This window comes from Phodopus roborovskii, unplaced genomic scaffold, assembly GCF_943737965.1.
Source record: "Phodopus roborovskii unplaced genomic scaffold, PHOROB, whole genome shotgun sequence".
NCBI classification, from domain to species: domain Eukaryota; kingdom Metazoa; phylum Chordata; class Mammalia; order Rodentia; family Cricetidae; genus Phodopus; species Phodopus roborovskii.
This window is the reverse complement of record NW_026126648.1, coordinates 6,166,590-6,182,292: the sequence shown is the minus strand read 5'-3', so window position 1 is coordinate 6,182,292 and position 15,703 is coordinate 6,166,590. Positions and strand designations below refer to the sequence as shown.

The 15,703-nt window shown below is 48.8% G+C and overlaps 1 protein-coding gene across 1 annotated transcript in view; it reads right to left on the bottom strand.

The window, feature by feature from the left end:
* Positions 1 to 15,323, bottom strand: part of Ppargc1a (PPARG coactivator 1 alpha) — a 621,117-nt gene extending 605,794 nt beyond the window's left edge. Inside the window, exon 1 of the mRNA XM_051174044.1 lies at positions 14,821 to 15,323. The gene's annotated coding sequence lies outside the window, so the exon portion shown is untranslated. The remainder of the gene's footprint in view (positions 1 to 14,820) is intronic.
* Positions 15,324 to 15,703: the final 380 nt, after the last annotated feature.

Genomic DNA, 15,703 nt, shown 5'->3' with positions numbered 1-15,703 from the left:
GACGCTGTGTGCAGCTGGGCTGCGTGAGCACAGAGTGAAGTGTTACACCTGTGAAGCCATGTCACCAGACAGTCCTCCACCGAGATGGTGGTGGAAGCTGGAGCGATGATGTATTAAAGACAGTCAAGCAGCCCAGCCCCTGGGAATCGGGGGACACTGGGGGGGTCTGAGCAAACAGCTGGGAAGAAAGTAAGGTGTGATTACATACATACATGCATACATACATACATACATACTTACATACACACAGCCAGTCATGATGCTTTTTGTCCTGGGACCTGGTTTCACAGTTCCTCTAGGCCTAGAGGGTGTGGATAAATGAACAGGCCCCGTCCCCCTCAGCCTCTGCATTTCCCTAAGGAAAAACCAGATTGTAGCAAACACAAGAGGGGATGAATGAAGCCCGTGAAGAATAGACAGGATCCAACAAGACTGTGACTGTCAAACTGAGGGGGGGGGGAACAGCCCGCAAAGCAACCGAGGAGACCATCCCTCTGCCATGTGGGCACGTTTTTTACCTCATTTTCATAGAAACGGTTATGGTTTGTCATGGTGGGGCCCAGTCTGCAGACGGAAGTTTCTTGCTTGTACAAATAAAGCCTGTCTGAAGGTCAGAGAGAAGGAGCCAGACACAGCCACACCTTACCTCCTTAGCATCTCAGCAGACAAGAGAGTGAGTCCCTGTCTCTGCTTGCTCATATCCTCTCTCTGCCCAGCCGTCTCTTCCCTGTCTCTCTGTCCAGACCTCCAGGCCTCTATGGTTAGCTAGTGGCAAGCTCCATTCTCTGACCTTCAGACAGGCTTTATTTGTACAAGCAAGACACCACCACACATTCCACACCAGAAACACGATGCATGGTGCAATGTCAGTCTTAGAATTTCCTGGGAATAACTGGAGCCCAGACTGACTTCTTGTCTCAGTGAATAGAAAGATATTTTTCTGTATGTCTCGGGAGAACCCAAGCCGCTAGGTGTGCGCAGCTACCGGGAGAAAAGAGCGTACCTAGCACCTGCCAGAGGACAAGGGTCTAACTCCTCGCCCCAGGTTTGGATCCCATGTCACACACACATTCTGTTCCAGTAGCCAAGGGTTTGCAGACCCTGTGGTGAAGGAAGGCCTTTTCTGCTATCAATGTGACCCTGGTTTAATTTTGAGTTTTCAATAGATAGAGACTATTTCGGGGAAAGAAGATGCATTCTATAACAGCCACCATTGGCTACCCTGGAACACAGCCCTCACTGGTCATGGCAAGACAGAGAGCATAAAGTCTTGAAATTTTGTCTGCTCTTTATCCAAGAATGTCTACTACTGTGCATTGTCCTAAAGAAAGAATATGCACCGTCTTGTATCAGTCCGTGACACTGTATATAGTACAGGAAGATTAAGAGAATGGCACTATAATTACGCAATAGAATATCCAACAGTCATGCAATATGACACAGAGGGGTTTGAAGCAGCATATGAAAACCAAGCTAAAATCAGGTTATAAAAACACTTACAGGAAAACCGGGGTTGATAAGATGGCTTAGTAGGTAAAGGTGCTTGCCACCAAGCCGGATGACCTGAGTTCAATTCCCAGGACCTACATAATGAAAGTAGAAAACCAACTCCCACAAGTTGCCCTCCAACTGCTATATGTACCCCACAGAATGCGCGCGTGCGCGCGCGCACACACACACACACACACACACACACACAATAAATAATTTTAAAAGCTAGAAAGGTAAATATCAAAATGTGATCTCTGATTCTCTCTAAGTGTTTAGATTAAGGATGGTTTTGGCTTTCCTCTTTTTTCTCAAATTTTCTAAGAAAAAATCCAAAATCAAAAAGATTATCATGGAAGGTGTACATCTTATAACAAGAAAAATGTTTTTAATCATTTTAATAGCTATGATTTCCATATCCTAGTTTTCAACAACAGTACCCTAGGAAATAAAGTGTAAATATATTTTCAGTTAGCCAGCAAAATATAGAGACAATATCCCCTATAAATTAGAATGCAGATCAATAGAAAATGTCCTCTTAATTCCAAGAAAAAGACTCCCCTCTTCAAAAAAAAAAAAAATGTCCTTATGGGAGGTGCATAAAATAATGTTCCTAACCCTCTACCTTCTTTTTAATTCATGATTGGATGACTAACAAGATGACTATGTCTCTAAGTTGCTATATTGAGTTCAAGATTACTTCTCTCATGAATGATCAGTAAGGGTACTAGTTAGCGCCTATGCCATACCTTTCATTGTGTTTCAAGTGATATATGATGTCAAAGCAGAGACACACTAAAACACACACACACACACACACACACACACACACACACACACACACACCAATACAAAAAGTTCAAGACATTTAAAAATCAATTGAGGAAAAAATCTATAGCTATTTTTATTCTAAATGCAAATGATATAAAAGAGCTAGGGGAAAAAAAGCCTCACGTTAAAAGGGCTTCATATTTAAACAACAGGGTTTTTCATTTTGGATTTTTGAGACGGGGGTCTCATCCAGAAGCCCTGGTTGGCCTGGAACCGGCTATTAGACCAGGTGAAGACCTTCGAACTTGTGATCATCCTTCTGCCTGGCAGCTCCTGGGATTACAAGTTTGATCCATCACACCTGGCTAGCCACCTTCTTAAATGCGGTCTATTCCTACAAGAGAAAGCACTTCCCCAAAATTCTCTGGGAAGGGAATATTTGAATCTCACACTACAGAACAATCTCTAATTACTTTATTTAAACAACTGATGCTTGGGGAAGACTCGTTAGCCTGGGATGACCTCAGTGAAAGCTTTGGGAAGGGATGCTCAGAGGGCTCTTCTTAACACTGTTGGTTAATGAGGGCCGTGAAGGAATGTACTGCAGTTAGGCGTGACTCCCAGCACCATGGTAAACAAGCGCTCTACAGAACTTCTTAATAAGTAGCCAATGGGGTTCTTTAACATCTATTTCATTCCTGGATCTGTGTTCACGGTTAATGGTCCCTCTTTTCATAGGCAAACTCTTCTATCATGAGAAAGACTACAAGAGAGCCCTTTACGGTTCACATTCCCCAAAACTGCCTTCATATTTCATTATACTGGTGTAGGGAAAGAAAAACAAGGCCAACTCCTTTGAAAAATAAAGAAACATTTATTTAAAATGCATGTCAATAATGAGCTAAACCGTTGTTTCTTAGCAACTCGTTCTTCGGGACCAGATTAATCAGGGGAAATGATTTTTAAATTATTTTTAATGCAACTGTTACTATCAGGGTCAGAAAAATCAATTAGCAATGGAGTCTTACTTCTTAAATCCATAAGGCTTTGACAAGTATTGAAGAGATGGTTCCATTCCCATTTGTGATGTTCTGGTCTCTTTTCTTCAAAGCCCTGTAACCCTTTTAGGTTGACATCATGCAAAGCAAGGCGTCAAGGATTTCATTAGCACGGCTACACAGGCCTCAGAGTGTGTCCCCGACTTCTTACACTATTTCACTCTCTAGGCTGGGGTGACTAATTTTAATCTCAAAAAAAAAAAAAAAAAAAGTTTAGCCATCCATTGAAGTGCTATAAAACCTCAAAATAAAACTTTACATTGACTTACTAATTAAACTGTTCTTTTGACATTGTCAACCAAGCAGATATCAGTGATCTTAAGTTTCCCCCCAAGTTGGAAAGCTTGTTTGCTTGTTGGCTGGTGTGAGATAGGACAATGTGGAAAACTACTGTCCCCAGTCAGGCTCCCAAGACCCCAACGGCCCTGGCCCCTTCATTTCGGTAAGCAGGAGCTCAGCAAGGGAAACTGCTGGTAAGTCAAGTCCCCAAGAAGCCCTTGGGTTCACAGAGACTAGTGCCTCCCTGCCCACTTCACGCAGTTTAAGAGTTCATGGTGACCAGATGAGAAGAATTAGATGGTAGGGACTTACATAGGTAGATATATGATAGCCAGATGACAGATAGGTAGATACATATACATGAATAGATGATAGACAAATACATATGCATATGTTACATCTGGATAGATGTGCCTACATGCTTTATATATAGATAGATTAATGCAGATAGCATCCATCTGCCCATGAGCCTACCTCACACATACATACTATCAAAGTGTGTGTGTGTGTGTGTGTCCTACGAAATTATATGTCCTTGTGAGCAGACATAGCACAAGCACAAGGATACATTGTATCAAATGACAAAGATTATCCAAACAACCTCCACTCTAAGCTGCAACCCTCTTGTGCTTTCTTCTGCCGAGAATGTTCCTTCTTTCCCTGTTTGCACACCTGTTCCCTCTGCCTGTATCCTCTGTTCCTCAGAGCCCAGGGCATGACCTGAAACTGCAGTTCCTCCAACAGGAAGGCGGGTCCTCCTCCACATGGCCACAGAGACAACAACCCTTTCTTGGAGCCTCAGTCGCTTCCGGGTTACTCTGAACGCGGGTGAGGCTATCCATGTTGTAGGCCTTTTTCCTTCATCTTTGATGCCCCTCTGCCCATTTACCCATCCGATCACCTAGCTGATGGTAGCCCGCATTAGAGTTCAAACTTGGACTTTGAAAGCAGGAAGTGGTGTAGATACAAATCACACTCGCTGTGTGATCCTGGTCTCTTGCCTCTCTGTTTCTCAGCTACTTTATTTACAATGTATAACACTGATGACAGAAGCCACCCCCATAGGGCTGTTTCAAAGGGTTAATCGTGGAAATAGCTTTAATGGGTTCTCGGTGTTACAGTAAAAATTCAATGTATGGATCTTACTGTGACAGGCCAAGATAATTTCCTGAGAAGATACTGTGTCCCAGACTCTCCCCTAGTAGGCACCCCATAGAAAGTCTAGCAGCTGAGAAGTCATATCTTAGTCAGGCCCTGTACACTCCACAACACAAGCCTCCCAGGTCCACAGTCTCTCCGAACCCTGGCTAAGGATGAGTGCTGTCTCTTCTGCTCTGCCCCCCATGCAGTGGGGGAACCGCCTCCTCCCAGCATTCACCTCACAAGCCCTCCGACTTCACAGGGAGCATCTTCTCCAGCGTCTGCTCATCCCAACTCCCGTCATTAGATACATTCTTGTGTGTTTATAATGCACCACTGATTTGTTTCAGACTAAATCGTGGGATCTAAAAATAAAGAGATGGTGAACATATTTCTTTGCATATTAACTCTAAAGAAATGGATTAATCTTTTAGAAATAATCAAAAATGAATGATCCAATCAGTGTGCAGCAGTTACCAAAGAGCGTAGAAACGTAATCCCCCGATGATTCTCACCTACCCCCGAACACTTTCTGGGTGTATTAAGCATATACTTTTTCATTTTAAAAATTAAGAGGTTTAAGTGAGCCTATGGTAACCCAACCATGCTCTTCCCTGGAGACACGTTAATGGAAACAGAATTCATTTGTTCTCCAAGTCAGACTCCCATTTTCAAAAAAGAAAAAAAAAAAAAAGACATTACAGAATTGACTTCATCTTCCAAGCAATGGAACACGGAGAGATAAAGTGACACACCTAATGACGGAAAAGTTGTTTTCTGGTATCTGAGCCTCGTGTCCAACACAATCATGCTGTCTGCTGTAGGCTGGGCACGTGAGGTACCGGGAACATAGGGACACTCCTCAGTAAAGCATGCAGTGGCCGGGAAAGAAATTGGGATCAAAGGAGAAGAGGTTACAGGGAGAGAACAGAGACTAAGAAAACCAAATGGAAATACGCCCCACCTGTTTGATAGGTCATGTGAAACGCTCTTCCTTCTGCCTGTGTTCTTACATGCCCATCGTCACTGTGATCACCTCCTCCCCGGCTGGAAACTGGCAATGCCCCCAGTCACCAGCCAGCCCTTGTACAGTGATACGTCACCAAAGCTTGGTGACATAACTCAGCGCTTTCCCGTGATTCAGAAAGGGTTACAAGCAAAAGGAAGTATATATTCAGGGTGCACCATGAACTAACAAGGCAAGGCAGTCATTCCACGCCATTTCATCTCAGAAGAGGGGAGCGCCGCAGCCAACTGGGTGGGAACAATTACCAAATTGTCAACGGAATTCAATAAACGTTGTTTTTTAAAAAAAAAAAAACTAATTATTTGTTACAATAACCAGCTACTCCTGCCACTTTGTATTTGGAGGTTTGTAAACTACTTTCATTTGAAATGTAATTGATTCCATTTTTATCATTTGTTCAAGTTTATGTGGTTGTTCCCCTCCTAAGAGATGATAACATCTATTTTCAGCAAATTATACATTATAATTCCTCATTCAAAAGCTGTAACGGAAAACAAAATGCTAATTTATGCTGTAAACGAAACTACGGAATCATAATCACTCATTGTTAACATTAGGGACACACAGCTACTGGAAATAATAAATTGGAATGAAACGCGGTTAAGGTTGCTGCTGTCCCTCCTTGCTTTCTCCGGCCACTTTGATTTCTAAGACTATTTCCCCCTGAGAGACTTCTTGGGTGTCTTGTCTTCTTCCGGTAGAGAGCAGACATTCCCTTTACCCCTGGCTATTACCTGCAGCTCGATTTCAAATGCACACGAAGCAATCAGAAGCGCGCTCTACAGAGGGAAACGTGTTAGAGCTGCACACCTCCACATTTCATTAAGTCCCTCTGCTACATCTCCCTACACATCAGCCATTTCTTCCTCCACAACAGCAAGTTCCTTCTGTATTAGGGTCCCCCTGCAGCCCCTTGTGGCCAAGGGGAGCCTTCCTTCCCTGCAAGTTCCCCTTCTGCTTAAGTGAATACACCAAGGAAATGAATAAATGCACACAAGCCCAGCTACTTTCCATAAATCAGGTCGATTCTTCTTGAAAAAAAAAGTGGGGGGGGGGCAGTGACAGATCTGGCACTGTATTTCAGAAAAGCACCAGACTTTAAGTATCTTTGGGAGAAATATCAGGTAATGGCATTTTCCTCTTCTCTTCCTTTCTAAAACATAATAGTCCAGAATAAAAAAACAAATAAATAAAAGATTTAAATACAAGTATTATATCAAAAATGTGAATTCTTTGAAGGAACCAAAAAGTCACACTGCCTCGGAGAGTGAGTCACGTTACTGCTGCCCTTTGATTTAATGCCATCTGCTGCACACATTTACGCCTTTGCCGGCAAGGTGTGACCATCGATTTCCTATGGTCTCTCTGGAAGGAAGTTCTGCTTCCTTGATGATGACTACAAAGGGGAAGTGACCCCACTCTCGTCCCAATGCAAACCGGCACTTCTACATTTCCACTAGGGCCCTCTTGGTACACTGCCTCGCTGCTGACAGCAATGTCTTCCTGCTCCTTCCCACAACCGCACCGTGGAAGAACGTGACAAAAAAGCCCAGTCACGAAAAGGCATTGGCTATGATGGACAGAACGGCTACGTGTCCGTCCGATTCCTTACAGAAGACTCCTATAAAAAACACGAGGGAGATGAGAAACGCAAGTCACGGTCTGAATTGAAACATAAATAATACTGCAAGCCCAAACTGACATGAGCTCCTGTGTAAAGGGAACTTGAATACATGCATAAATGTGTGTGTGTGTGTGTGTGTGTGTGAGTGAGCGAGACAGAGAGAAAGAGAGAGAGAGTATCTGAGTAATTGTAGCATTATCCCTTTCATTTGAAAAGCTGATCCATCCAAGGACTCCTCCGTCTATCTGGCTGGATCAACTATCGAATCAAAGAATGTGAGAAACTCAAGTACCTAGCAAGGCCCATCACCAAGGGGGGGAAGCATCAGTGGTTATGGTTGGCCCCACCAAAACAGGCAACTTCACCCAAGGGAATTCTATCTGGTGATATGAAAGAAGGAAAAGGAAGGCTGGAGAGACAGACCAATCAGGAAACTCAGAGACAAAGAGCTGCTCGAGCACTATCCCCAGCATTCACATAATTAATAAATAAATAAATAAATAAATAAATCCAAAACCTGGGAGGCAGAGACAGGAAGGTCATTGGTGCTCTCGGCCAGGCAGTATAGCTGAATTGGTGGGCCCCAAGTTCAGTGAGCGACCCTGCCTCAAAAGACTCAGATGATTACAGCTTGGGAAAAGACTTGTCGTCAACCTCTGGCCTCCCCACACGCACACACACACACACACACACACTCACACACACACTCACACACACACTCACACACACACACACTCACACATACACACACTCACACACACTCACACACACAGACACACACTCACAGACACACACTTACACACACTCACACACATACACATACACACACTCACACACAGACACACACTTACACACACACACATACACACACTCACAGACACTCACACTCACAGACACTCACACACATACACACACACTCACACACTTACACACACACAGACACACACCCACACACACATACACACACTCACACACACTCACACATACACACACTCACACACAGACACACACACATACACACACACTCACACACTTATACATACACACTCACACACACAGACACACACCCACACACACTTACACATACACACACACTTACACATACACACACATACACACACTCACACACACTCACACATACACACACTCACACACAGACACACACACATACACACACTCACACACTTACACACTCACACACACACAGACACACACACCCACACACACTTACACATACACACTCACACACACTTACACATACACACACTCACACACACACTTACACACACACACTCACACACATACACACTCACACATACACACACATACACACACTCACACACAGACACACACTCACACACTTACACATACACACTCACACACACACTTACACATACACACACATACACACTCACACACTTACATTACACATACACACTCACACACACTCACACACACTTACACATGCACACACACACTTACACATACACACAGACACACACACACATACACACACTCACACACTTACATTACACATACACACACTCACACACACACTCACACACACACTTACACATGCACACACACTTACACATACACACAGACACACACACATACACACACTCACACACTTACATTACACATACACACACTCTCACACACTCACACACACTCACACACACTCACACACACACACACTTACACATACACACAGACACACACACACATACACACACTCACACACACACTTACACACACACACACACGAACATGTACATATACTATACACAAACACAAAGTGAAAAGGAAAAGAGACAGAGAAGTCAGACGATTTGGGCAAGCAAAGGAGATGTCCACTGTTTGTAAAGGCAACTAAATGACATCGTCAGAGACGTGGCTAGAAATGGATGTGTAGCCTCACAGCGTCTGCATGATGTAGAGAAGACTGAACAAAGTGTGGAGAACAAGAGAAGGTTGACCTCAGGCTGCCTAATCAGCCCCCACCCCACCCCAGCTTGTCCCTAACTAGCACTTAACTCTGTCTGGTTTGCACTCTCTGTACAATGGAAATAGCAAGACAAGGCCCTACTTCCGTGTTGTTATGGAGACTAAAAGAGTCACGTACATGTAAAGTGTTGGGAACAGCATGAAAAAGATAGTAGCCACCATCAATATCCCTTGATCCCAGGTTTATAGAAATTTACAGAAGGTGCAGAATATTTTCAAGCCACTACCCGAAGAAAGCTCCCCTTACAGGAAGACCCACAACAAACCTAAGTCATGACAAGTCATTCTTTCCATTAATGTGTGCTGTGGCATGTGCGTGTGAGCCTCTCGTGTGGATGAGTGTGCACGTGTGTACATGAGACCACCTCGGGTACCACTGTCCATCTCCTTTGAGACACTGGTCTGCAGTCCACCAACCATGATGGGCTGCAGTCTAGTGAGTGCCAGGCCTCCCCAGCACGTCACCGTGACTGGATTTTCACGTGGGTGCTGGAGAGGAAAGTAGATTCCTCCACTTGCAAGTCTTGGTTCAACCTTATCGATCTAAACACTGTTTAGAGTTTTGGAATCGCCGGGAAGAAAACAGACATGCATTTGGTTCTACCTAGTGCTCCCTGCTTTGACTAACCCTAAACCTGGAAACATCAAGCTTCCCCTACTCCTCCTACCAAAAGGCAGACAGGAGGAGTGCTCAGCAACTTACCTACACCCTGTAATGAATCTGCATTAACACTTCTACCCTGCTAGACAAGATAGAGTACAAACAGCCACACGCCCTGAGTAGCAAAAGTATGGAGCCGAATTCATCAGGAAGACTGCCTGCTCTGCAGAGATACGGCACGGCTGTTCTTCCGTGGAGGCCATTTTATAGAGTTTGATGATGCAGGAGGCAAAGGAGAGTTAAAATGCATAGTCACACCAGATAGTGACGTCTCTTTCACAAAGTGGATGGCGTGAAATGACCAGGTAACCAAAGGACTGGCCAAACAGGTGAGGGAAGTCAGATGTCTGGCCTCTGGGACACCCAAGCAGTCAGCTAATTGGCTCCATTTTTCACTTTCAGGTGATTGATTCTGTATCGTACAGACCAGGCCGGCTTCGATCTGGGCTTGCATAGTGACAACTAATAAGGTGACCTAGGTCCAAAAAGCAAGCAGGTAATAGCCACTGCAGAAGACTGGGGCTGGGCGGCTGGAGAGCTTAACCAACTGCAGGGGAGAAGTCCAGGCTGAAAGGCTGGACATGGAAAGAGAAAGCTCCCAGTGCTGGGAGCTTGCTTTCCTGCCATCCCTAGGCGCGAAACTGTAAATTAAAGAACGGGCTGCCGTCTGCTGAGCTGAGCCAAAGCAGAGCCATCTCACAGATCCACTCTAATTGGGGGTTTCACTCTAACTGAAGCAGACTCCACCTCAGCAGATGCTCCCCCCCCACACACCATTCCTGCCCACACACACTTGTGGTTTGTTCTGCACACTGGGAAGTCCGTGCAAAAAAAAAAAAAAAAAAAAAAAACCCTCCAGCTTGGCCTCCCAAAAACAGGATGGAATCTCCCAGCTTTCAAATGGTAACAGATGTAGTTTGGGCTCTAATACACATTAGACTCTTTCTCTCAAGAAGTGTGGTGTGTGTGTGTGTGTGTGTGTGTGTGTGTGTGTGTCACCACCACCCCAGCTACAATAAGTGTCATAGAATAACTAAAATCCTTCCCTTTGTCGATGATCTGGAGCTGGAGTATTTTTAATGTCTGTTTATTTGCTTGTTTTTGTTTTAGAAGTGAATAAATGACTCGCTCCAGCTTCCCAGCTCTATATATCGACAGCCTCCATGTTCATCCTATTTTTCACTCTTGTTTATAATGAGCGGTGTCATAATCATGTTTCTCGTGAAAACGAAAGAAATCAAACCGCCTCGTGATTCCAGGAAAGGGGGTTCTTAGTAGACATGACTGCCTGCTATCGATGTGGTAAAAAGGTTCCTTTTACATGGTATTAAGATGTTGAGAGCACATCATATTGATCTAGAAATAAAAAGCTTGATTTTTTTTAGTACAGCCAACCCTTACCTTCATAAGCACTTTATAACACCAAGAAGAGGCATTATTTTTAATTGAGGTAAACAAATTATACCTGAAGAACGTTGCTATTTTTAGGGAATGAAGGGTTTGTGAGCTTTTTTTTTTTTTTTTTTTTTGGCAGCAATTCAGGTAAAATCATGAATAAGTCTCACTCTTTCAAATTTGGCCCAGGCCTCTCCCCATGTCGGCTCTGCCTGAATCCTGTGATAGGATTTGAAACTATTGCCTTGGTTTTCTCCTTGTTCTTGGCAGGAGCAGTTGAGAGCAGTTTCCATAGTCGTTTGCCCATGCCCAGATGCTGAAAGGACAAACTGGAGACCAGGCAAGGCCTAATGCATGGGCGGTACAGTCAGTCTCCTCCCGGGAAAATGGTGATGGTGCCTGAGCTGGGAAGGGCAAGTCCTGGTAACTCACTGTGCTCGCCAGGACTTCCCACCGGACAATATGGTGGTGGCTGCCCTTCCCCTAATGAAACATGCCTTTTCTTGCTTCTGCACTTTATCTTAAAGTTCGTACTGTACCACTGGAGGAGGACATCTGCTTTCCCTGCTCGCCCGGCGTCCAATTCCTCTGCATTCAGGGTAGCTCGCTCTCCGAGAGCTAATCACCTGCCATGGCAGCCCCAGCTGCTTTATCAGAAATTCTTTACATTTTCTTAGCAACATGCGTGGCCCTGTCTAGGGGAGATGCTTTTCTTAATCAAGTTAAACTAACTTTATCCAGAAAGACAATACGTGGCCTCTACAACGACCCCTCTGCAACCACCCATGACCTGTCCCCTACGAACCTGCCCCACACTCCCGCCGTCCCTGCCGCCCACCACTTCGGGTTTCCAAGGAGTTCGCACGTGATTGCCTATCGTGAGAAATAGGGGCCCTGCCCTCCGCTTTCCTACGCTCTCCGACTCGCTTGCTATCTCCTTAAAGATGCTGCGAAGCCTCCTCCTCGCGTGGCTCTAGAGCGGTGTAGCCGTGTGCCTGGCGACACCCACAGGGTCTCCCTTCTCTCTTCCTCCCGAGGAATAGCAAACAGCCCAGTTTTTGCTCCCTGCGTTGCTGGTCTGAGCCACTGGCCCGGAAACTTAGCCTAAAGCATTCAGGTCCAGGAATGCGAGGCGCGGCGCTGCCGAGGAATCCCCCGCAGCCCCCAGGGCTGGAGGCAGGTGTGCGCTTCAAGCCTTAGGTCCGCGCCTCGGTCCTTAAGGGCGAGCTGGGGTTGGTTTGTGACTCATCGACAGGCACACGCGCGTCACACACACACGCGCGCGCGCGCGAACACACACACACACACACACACACACACACACACACACACACGCCAGGCGCGCGCACTGGAGTTGGCCAAACCCGAGGGGGTCGGCGACTCTCCCCGAGCTGCCTCGGGCAGGCGTAGAGAGAGCAAGCTTTGCGGGGCGGGGTGGCTAGGAGAAAAAGCCTCTGGAAGCTAGCAACCTGCAGCCAGGGCGCCCCCTTGATCCTATTCCGGGTCTCTCCAGGGTCCCCAACTCCACCGCCAGCGCGACCACCTCGGCAGCTCCTGCAAGTTTTCGGCTAGCTGCCGGGCCTGCCTTCTCCCGCCGCCCTGCGCCCCGCGACCGGCCGGCTGATCTGGGGGTGGCCCGGCGCCCCATCGCGGCGACGGCCGGCGGGCCGGCGGGAGCTCGGGGCCCCGCTCCGGAGCGATGAGGCGGCGGGAGCCTTTCGGATCTCCCAAGCGGCTTATGTATTATTCAGTCCCACGGCCGCGGCGGGATCCGGGATCCGGAGAGCCCTCGCCGGGGAGGCGAGGTCTCCACCTGGCCACTACTACTTCAGCTATTTGTGTCTGGGAGACGTGGGGGGGGGGGGGTGAAGGGGGCAGCGGAGCACATTTTTCGGTTTTTGGTTTGGGGGCTTTGGCTTTCTATTGATTTATTTATTTTTAATTTTTTTTACCCCCCCCCATCCGCGAGCTCGCCGGAGCGCGCTGAGATCTGGGCCCCGGAGGGAGCGCGCCAGCGCGGGCAAGCGCTGCGAGCAGCCCCGAAAGCGGCTGGAGGCCGGCGGACCGGCTCAGGGACAGAGACGCCGCCGCCGCAGCCCGGAGAGTCGTGCCGGACCGAGCAGTCCCCTTCGGCACCCTCGGGCTCGCGGGCCCGCGCCCTCGGGTGCGCGCTCCACGGGGCCCAGGAACTCCCCGAGCCCTGGCCGGCCCACCGAGTTGGTGCTGCCTTCGTCGCTGCTCTTCTACCTAGCTTCTGGCCCCAACTTTCCCAAGCACGCGCGCGCGCACACACACACAGACAGACAGACAGACACACACACACACACACACACACACACACACACACACACACGCCTCCTCTCCCTGGACCCCAGCTCCACTTCCCGGTGTAGTTTGGAGATGACAGATGCCTGTAGACTTTCACCAAACAAGCAGTGGGGGCAGCAGACTACAACAGTTATTTAATTAAAAGGCATTTTTTTTTTCCTCCCTCTAATTCTCGCTCTGGCTCCCGGAATAGCTTGGGCACCCCTCTCAGACCCTGAACACATGCCTGTCTCTCTCCAGGTAATCAGTGGCCGGCGGACACCGGTCTCCTTCCACGCCCCCACTTCCCTCGTCCTCCTCCAGCTTCCAGGGGCCCCCTAGCCACACCGATCCACACACCTACAGGCCGGCAGCAGGGAGCGGGCAGGACACGATGCAGCCGGACTGCATTGCACAGTCATCAAAGTTAAGTGTGTGTTTGTGGGGTGCTCGTGCGCGCCCGGGGAGGTACGGGGTCGGGAGGGGTAGAGCCTCCACTCTGCTTACCACCCCCCTCCCATCCCCGCGGGTCAGGGGACGCATCCACTTGAGATTGCAGCCATTTTAGGGAAAGAGGTGGCTCCGGGCCCGGAGGGAGTGGAGGGAGGGAGGGACAACACGTCGCAGGGGGTCTCACAGCTAGGCAGCCCCAGGGCTCAACTGGAGGGCGAGCGGCGGGCGCACAGGGGCGCGGCGCCCGCGGCTACTTGGTGAAGGTTGCGCTCGAGTTCCCTGCTTTTGCCTGGAGTTGTTCGGGGTAACGCGCCAGCTCCTGTCTCTTTCTCGGGTTCCCGTTGGGCTGGGAGGTTTGGGGATAGATAGGTGTCCGTGGCAGAATGGGCACCGGAGGGACGCGACAGCCCCTGGAGCTGGCGCTATGTGTGGGGGGTATAGAGAAGGAGGGACACCTCTGTCGCCGGTTGGCGCTGACCCAGACAGTGCGACCCACTTGGCCCCCCATCCTCCCCACCCCCCTCCCGAGCCTCTGTCTACCCGCCTGGTGCCAAGTGAGTGGGGGGGGGGGGTACAGGGAGATGCCGCCCGGCACTGAGCCACCCCTTACCTGGTTGGAAGGGGTTTCCCAGGAGGAGCCGTAGTTGTAAAAGAAGGAGGAGAGGAAGGTGTCTTCCGACAGCCCGCAGCCCGCCATGCTCTGGATGCAAATAAAACGAGGAAAGAAAAAAAAAAGGACACACACACACAAAAGCAACCAAAAATGTTTCCAAATCAAACGAAATCAATAAGGCAGCTGAAATTCTCTCGCAAATAAAGAAAAGGAGGGGGGAAGGGAATGGCCGAGGGGACGGGAACTCTCGCACTGCTCCCTCTCCGGCTGAGCAGGGATGCTCGGGCTGCCGCCTTCGCCGCCGTTGCTGCCGCCTTCTCAAGACCGTACCTAGAGAGGTTCGTCCTGACTCCGGCAGCCGCCGCCGACGCCGACGCCGCCGCCGCCGCCTGTGCCGGCTGCGTGTATGCGCGCGTGTGTGTGTGTGCGTGTGCGTGTGTGCGGTGTGTGCGCGCAGAGAGAGAGACCGCAGGGGAGGCGAGAGGGCGAGAGAATGAGCCAGCCGGGATGCAGGGCGCAGAGGCAGAGCGGGCGGGCGGGCGGGCGGGCGTGTGCGCGCGCCAGACTGGGTGCGTGCGTGCGTGTGTGAGTGCGTGTGTGTGTGCGTGTGTGTGTGAGTGTATGTGTGAGTGTGTGCGCGCGCGCTCGCGTGTGCGCGCGCGCCTGGGTGTGCGTCTGTTTGGGGAGCTCACCGGAGAGCCGGGGCCATCACGTGGGCTCCCCGACTCCGCCGGCTGCCGGGGACAGCCTGTACTACAGCCCTGGCCACTAAATCAGCCCGCGCCACCAGACCTTTGCAGCCCCTGCCACCGGTCGGACCTCCAGGTCCTCCCCTCCTGGCTGTGTGAGTCCCGGGACAGCAGGGGGCGCAGGTGCTGCG